Source organism: Miniopterus schreibersii (assembly GCF_964146895.1).
Source record: "Miniopterus schreibersii genome assembly, chromosome: 2".
Classification (NCBI taxonomy): domain Eukaryota; kingdom Metazoa; phylum Chordata; class Mammalia; order Chiroptera; family Miniopteridae; genus Miniopterus; species Miniopterus schreibersii.
In genome coordinates, this window is record NC_138102.1 from 180,491,819 (window position 1) to 180,499,929 (window position 8,111).

The window sequence follows — 8,111 nt, forward strand, 5'->3', positions numbered from 1 at the left end:
ACCCCCATGGATTCGCCCCATCAACTGTGACCCGGCCATCAAGGTGTAGCAGACTTTTTTGTCCACAGGAAGATTGGGTGGCCCAGGAGTGGGAGGAGGAACCAGACTCAGGGCTGGGGTGCCCCCCCCCCCGCAGGAAGAGCACTCCAGGACCACCAAATACAGAAAGAGCTTACTTTACTTGTTTAATTTTTAGAGAGATGTTCTCTATGAAAACCAATCCTCTTGCCGCTTATAAGAAGCAGAACACAGAACATATGGTCTCTTCTGGGCTTGGCAGACAGAATCTGACACACGGTAGGTGCTCAAGTATTATTATTCCGTAGTTAACAGCTAATGACTGGCATTTGCTGAACGTTTCCCAAGCATTGGGCCATTGCGAGGCCCCGCACCCCTGGACACGGGACAGCCCCAAGCCTCTGTCTCCCCAGCTGCAGCAGGAGGGGCTGGGAGCAGTGACCTTCCAGCCCACTGTCTGGTGATCTCTGGGCCTCAGTTACTCCCTCTGCCTCCACCACCCACCTCACAGGCTGGAGATTCCAGTGGCTTGTGAGCCCTTCTCCCCGTGGGATTCTGGAAGGTCCCGCGCCCTCTCTCCCGGAGCTTCAGGCCCTGTGTCTTCCGCCCAGCCTACAAGAATGAGACATCTCCCCATCGGTTCACCCGGGTCTGTTCATTTCAGGGCAAGCAGCGGACACCTGTTTGGTTTTCCAACCCTCACACGTTGCTGGCAGGGATGTAAAATGGTGCGGAGATTATGGAAAACAATTTGACGATCCCTCAAAAAGCTAAAATTAGACTTACCATGTGACCCAGCACTTTCACTCCTAAAGGGGGTTGGAAGGAACTGAAAGCAGGGACTTGGGCAAGTGCTGTATACCAGTGTTCGTAGCAATGTTACTTACAATAGACAGAAGATGGAAGAAGTCAGTGCCTGTCAGCAGATGACCGCATAAACAAAACGTGCTTTAAGCACAAAGGAACAGCATTGAGCCCTCAAAAGGAATGCAGTGCTGGCGCCTCAGTGTGTGCGAACCTTGGAAACGTGCCCAGTGAAAGAAGGAAGACACAGAAGCACAGAGCGTGTGGTTCCACTTTAATGAAATATCTACAGTAGATGCTTCGTAGAGACAGAGAGTGAGTTAGAGGTTACTAGGGGCTGGGGGAGGGAGAATGGGGAGCTATTGACTTACGAGCAAAGAAGTTGTTTGGGATGGGGCAAAACTTTTGGAAATAGATGGAGATGGTGGCACAACATTGTGAATGTGATTAATGCCACTGAACAGTGATCTTAACAATGGTTAAAACAGAAAATTTTATGCTATATATATTTTGCTACAATTTAAAAAAATTAATAGTGTAATATGAATATTCCTAATTACTATGTATGGATACCATGACAGTGAGGAAGGCTGATAGAAAAAAAAATGATTCGTTTGAAAGACAGTGTTGGAGGAGGGCTCTGCTGATACCCTGGGCTGCCAGCAAGATGAACAAGTAGGTCCCGGAGCAACTTGAGCCTGAAACGTTGTGGAGACAGAAATAACAGAACCGAAGCTGTCCTACTTCGGGCACTTCATGAGAAGGGCTCTTTGGAAAAGACAATGCTGCTGGGGAACATAGGAGGCCGCAGGGAGAGAGGAAGCCCAAATACGAGATGGACTGGCCCCCTGGAAGAAGCCGCAGGCACGAGCCCGCAGGAGCCGAGCAGGGCTGTTGAGGACAGGACATGGTGGACGCCACTCATTCACAGGGTCGCCAGGGGCGGAGCCGACTCACAGGCACATCACACACACACACACACACCAGAAAACATTGCATTGTACACTTTAAACAGGCGAATCGTATGTTATGTGACTTATATCTCAATAAAGCTGTTTTAAAAATCAGACCTTCCCCGGCCGGGCGTGGCTCAGCGGTTGAGCATCGACCTAGGATCCAGGCGATAGGGGTTCGATTCCCAGTCAGGGCACATGCCCGGGTGGCGGGAGGCAGCCGATCGATGACTCTCATCATTGATGTTTCTATCTCTCTCTCTCCCTCTCCTTTCCTCTCTCTGAAACCAATGAAGATTTTTTTTTTTAAGGTTTAAAAATCAGCTTCCCTGGAGTTTCTAATACTAACTGGTCTCACTTATGCTCCCCTTAGGCCCCTCTGGACTCAGGTTCCAGCCACAGGGCGCCATCAGGGGCACCGGGTTCTTAGGGGGCTGTGGGAGGGGTAACCTCTCTCCTGGAGAGAGAAAGCATTTGCCGCCTCCTGCTGGCCACTAAGAGAACAATCTAAATCAGGAGGAAAAACAGCTTGTCAACTGCTAGGCATCCACCTCAAAAACATAAAAAATTAAGACACATGTGATTAAAAAGACACTTCACAAAAGTGAAAAGGCTGTTGCAGGCACAGCAAGTCTCCGTCCTACCCCAACCGCCAAGCCCCCCAGAGGCGAGCGCCCTCTCACGCTTCTTCCCAGCCATTCCACGCACGCGCCACACCGGAGAGAGCCTGTGTACACACGTCCCACCTTGGTCTTATTCTCGTAACACTGTATCTTGGAGATTGTTCCATATCGGTAAACACACTTGTGTCTCTCTGAAGCCTGGGTCCCACGGATCTGAGATCCGACTAATGGGAAGTAGAGTTGGACATGCGTTTAGTTTGAGTTCAGTGAGGTGTAGTTATAAGGTTCACAGTCACTTCTAGGAACCGTTAGGTGGTTGCTAGCCCTAGTCCTCACCTAAGAATGGCTTCCAGAAATACCTCTTATCGCTCACGCCCCCCCTGCTGATTCACCTGGTATCCTGACATAAAGGTGCAGGGACAGAGGTCACATCTCTGTGTCAGCAGGACGTAGGGCCTAGGCCCCCGGCATGGAAAGGATGTGGCCAGTGGAAGAGAACCGAGGTCTGCATCGCCCGGAGCCAGAAGCTAGTCTCAGGCGTGGGAAATTACAGGTGGGGGATTTGGTTCCCACTGGCGCCTCGTCACAACGGACGCCACGCCACTGGGGGACGGTCAGTACACAGCGAGTGTAACTCTAAATCCCGCGCACCGGGTTCTTTTTGTTGGGGGTCACGTGCAATACAATTGACCAGAAGGGGTCTGCTGCAGGACAAGGACCTGCCCCAGTACCAAGGACAGCAAGTGGGCCTGTGTGTGACATCGACTGTTTTCTAGGTCACGACACCCAGCGTTGTGTGTCAGCATATAACACATTTTGTCCTGACAAAATCGGTAGCTCCGGAGGAATAGAAAATTTGGCTTTCCCAAATTTGACAATATTAAAAAATTAAGATTTACATGACGGTATGAATAACTGATTATGAAGCTGAGAAAAACCTAAAATTTTTTTTTAAAACACACACATTTTTTGATCAAACAAGCAAAAAGCCTGACTTTTCTTTCTCCTGCTAGAAAAGATAATAAAATCACTGCTCTACGAAGAGTATGCAGGCGGAAACTGTAGGGAAAAATGCAGTATTAATGGCTTGTCAAGTAGTTAAGTAAAAATGTCCTATTGTTCTGATTTTATGGTTATGGTATCTGTCAGCTTTTTAAAGTTTGTGATTTAGCGGAATCTATTTTCTCAGTCTAAATAAATACGTAAGTTTGCATTTGTAATTTTGCATATGTCTTTAAAAGGTCTCCAAATTTTTACAAACTTCAGGCTCCAGGAAACTTGAGTTGCCGGCTCGGACGGCAGCGCAGTGCTCGCATTGGCCGCCCGCGTTGAAAAGCTGGGACCAGATAAGTGATCTCAAAGGTTCCTCCCGGCTCCGGAATTCTCTTAACTGCGGGAAACACGCCCTGTCCCCTTCCTCCCAAGGAAGTCCTTTCTTGGAACTTATCCAAGTCTTTCCTGCTGTACTTGGAGTCCTTGTCCCTGGGGAAGACAGGAAGATAACGTGCCAGCGTGCAGCGTTCCCAGGGGAGACGTGAGGACAGGAGCCCCGAAGGCGTAGTTTTGGGGGGAAGGAAAGAGAAAGGAGTCAAAGCAAAGCTGCAAACGTAGGGAGTAGAACTGAGGGCCTCTCCCCATGTAACAGTCGTAGGCACCGTTTGGAGCTTTATTTAGCATTTGTTGAGCGCTTACTGTGTGCTAGGTGTTCTACATGTTATCTCTAAACCTCCGCCAGCTGGCACTCGGGAGGAGCAGGGACTTGCCCCAGGTCACAGCTCTGCCCTCTCCTGCCGCGCACACCTTTCCCTCCAGCCGAGTTCCTAAGGATCCGACTTCCCACACCCTGTTTCCTCATCTTAGGGAGAAAACGCCTCCTCCCACCTTTTTTTGTTGTTAATTCTTACCCGGAGGATATTTTTCAGTTGCTTTTTAGAAAGAGTGGAAGGGAGGGAGGAGGGAGGGGGAGAGAGAGAAAGAGAGAGAGAGGGAGGGAGAGAGAGAGAGAGGGAGATGTGGATTGGTTGCCTCCCGCATGCCACCACCTGGACGGGGATTGAACCTGCAACTCAGGTTCAAGCCTGCAACCCTTAACTGGCAATCGAACCCGAGACCCTTCTGTGCATGGGGCAATGCTCTAAGTACTGGGGAACCTCCCCTCTCTCACCCCTCCCTTCACCCCCACGATGATTGAGCTTGCCCTCCTCTGCAGCACTTAGAATACACCCCCCCCCACCCCCCCCACCCCCGCACAGGCCCTGGCCCGGTCGCTCAGGTGGTTAGAGCGTCCTCCTGTTATGCCAAGGTTGCGGGCTCGATCCCTGGTCAGGGATCACCTACCAATGATGCATAAATAGTGGAACAACACATCTCTCTCTCTCTCACTCTGTCTCTGTATCGAAAATCAATAAATAAAAATTAAAAGAAGAGGAATATACCTGCCACTCCGCTCACAGTTCTCTGGTGCGTTCTTCGCCGCAGCACCAGTTCTGAAATGACATTGTTTATTTCTGCGTTTATTAGCTTCCTAGATTGTCAGTTCCACGAGGGCGGTGTCTTGTCTCATGTATTCACCCCTGTATCCCCTGACACAGTACTTGACACAAGGTGGGGGCTCCTAAATTGAGGTGACCCCTCCCGCCAAATGATGCTGCAAGCTCTAAGCGCAGAGTGCGTGAATGAACGGGTCACGGGCCCATCAATGAGGGCGGTATTTCATCATATTGCCGGTGAAATCCGCGTTTTCTAGTTTCCTTCCAGCCAGTGGGGTGCAGGTCAGAGTGCCTGCCTGTGGGGCCACAGCCCCTGCAAACCAGACCTGCCTAACCTCTGGAAAGGTGCTGGGGGGCAAAGGGGTCGCCCAGACTCTTCACCCCCCAGCCCTTATTCCTCCACCCCCGGACACCGTTGGCCAGCAAGTGTGACCTGCCTTGTACAGCTGAGCACCGGAGCTGGGAGAGGCCGATGCTAGAAGAGCTGGGGCTGCGGAGATGGTCCACACTGCGCAGTCAGGCCTTCTGGGTGGGTCTGTGTCACCCTAGACGTGCCCATCTTGGATCTAAGGTCTTTGGACAACCAAAGCAGGCAGGAGCATGGGGCTTGGGGAGCAAGGGGTAAAGCTAATTTTGGACTGCAAATTCCTAGGCCACGGCCCCAGAGAATCGACGCTGAATATGAGGTTGTCCAGGAGCCTGCATTCCTCATTAGCTCCCCAGGGGATTTTTTAAAAATATGTTTTTATTGATTTTTTTTAGAGAGAGACGAAGGGAGGGGGAGAGAGTGAAGCATTGATCGGCTGCCTCCTGCATGACCCTACTGGGGACCGAGCCCGCAACTTGGGCATGTGCCCTGACCAAGAATTGAACACCAGTGATCTCTCCGTGTCAGGGGCGATGTTCCACCGACTGAGCCACATGGGCTAGGGTAGCTCCCCAGGGGATTTTGACACAGATAGCCACTAGCGGAGTAGAGCCAGCACAACCTTGGAAATCAAACAGGACTTGGTCTCAGCTCCCCGCTAACTTATGGCCTCAGTTTCTCCCTCTGTAAACTGGAGACTAAGCCCTACTTCAAAGGTATAATACATATATAAAAGTTACGGCACACAGCAGGTGAGTCAATAACTGGTAGCAAATTACCTTTATCATGGGATCAGAGCAAAGGCAGTGAAACAAACTATCACAAGGGAGATTCCCACCCATCCTCCACTCCCACCCCCCTCGGGAAAGTAATGAACAAGTTCACTTCTCTAGTGGCCTCAATCCTCTCCCTCCACACACAAGATATGACCAGTCTCCCTAAAACCGAATCTCATTTTTGCTGTCCCATTATTTCAGGCATTCCGGGTTTTCTGGGAATGCATTAATTGCAAACAACCAATTAGATCATCTTCTATAATATGGGTTCTTATATTTGCTCTGAATTTATATTTCCTTCCACCTAAAAGGCCATTCTATTCAATAAAGAAAATGTGTTAAATGTACAGAGAAATAGGGCTAAATTTTAGTACTTTGCGAGGCTTTTCATTTATGTAAATTCATAAATCAGGGCAATAATCTTGCTTATACAATGTGACCTAGTTCTGATTCAGAAATATGAACCCCCCGTCCCTGCTCACATACATATGGGGTTCAATACCTACATCCCATGCATTCTCCCTCTCCCATCTTTCTGATCCCTGCTTTCTCCTCAGTCAGCAAGTGGCACCTGGAATTGTGGTTCCTGGAACTAAGTACAGACTTTGGGCGTAGAGACTCAAGCTTGAGTTCAGATTCTGGCTCTGGGCCTCCTAGCTGACTTCAGGACCTTTGTATTTGCTGTTCTCTCCGCCTGGACACCCTTCCTACAGCTGGCTCCTTCCCAACTTAAACCTCACGTGGCCTCCTCTCTCCTCACACCAACCGGTTTGGTGCCTTTGTAATGATCCTGGTATGTTTTGTTTACTTTTGTGTTTTCTGTCCTGTAAAGGCAAGGACTTAGTCTTATGTGGGCTCTTGTGATGGAGGCTGTATGGGGACATTGACCAACCACATCCTTACACAGGGCTCAGAATTCTCACCTGTAAAACAGAGAATGACCCCCAACTCTGAGGTCTGCGTGAGACTTATAGGAGACCATGCCGGCCGTGGGTCTGTGCCCTCTACCTGGATGGGAGAGGTGGGCCAGGATCGGACTGTGGTCACAGGGACTGGAGATGAGGCCATGTCTCAGCTTGTTCCCCGGACCTTCTACAGTTCCCCCAAGAAAGCATTGCATGCCCCTCACATAGCACTCCTCCAACGTCTTTCCCCATCTCCTCTTCCTCCCCCCCTTCCCATCCTCACCAGCATTTCCAGTGGTGGAGGGGTTTTCCTGACAAGGGTCTGAGGCATTAAACCATTGGAGGTCAGCATGGGCCAGCAGGATTACAGCTGCTTCATGGAGAGCTCAGCTTTACTTGCCCCTCTCTTCCCAGGGGTTGCTGAGCAACACATTTGCAAATGATGGAGATGGACAGGCCACAGGCCAATTCTGGCAATTCTTGTTTCCTGTGTTGGTCCTGCTTCCTTTCACCATCCTCAGGTTCCTCCTTCCACACCTTCTACCCTGACTCCCAGCCTGGGCCAGGCCCTACGTGCACAGCCACAGCCCCTGAGGTCTCCCTCACCAATCCCTGTTCTCTAGGTTTCCCTGAGGCACAGCCTAGAGCCTTGGTTAAGAGCACAACCTGGAGTGTACAAGCATGTACACACACACACACACTCGCTGTGCACTATTGGGCACATGCCTGCTCTCCCCTATCCATAAAACTTGTGAATAATAGTTTCTACTCATTCATTTATTCAGTGCATGTTTATTGAACACCTACTATGTGCCAGTTACTCTTTCAAGCTTTGGGGATACGTCAGTGATCCAAACAGATGACACTCCTTGTCCTGGTGGATCTTACATTCTGGTGGGGAAGAGAGAGAAAAAAACAGAGTGAGGAAAGGCGGAGATAAGTGCTCAGGAGAAAAGTTCAGCAGAGAAAGTGAGTAGGGATCGTGTGCTCGGGGCTTCGCTTTGCAGACATCATGGCATTGAAGTCTCAAAACCGCGTTTCAGACGATAAGCCTGCGACACAGGCCGGAGGAGTGCCTTGCCCTGGGCCCTACGATTTAGAAAGCGGTGAAGGCAGAATTTGAACCCAGGTGAAATCACATCCATGCTTTCTTCAATAAGTGACCCCTGACAGCGT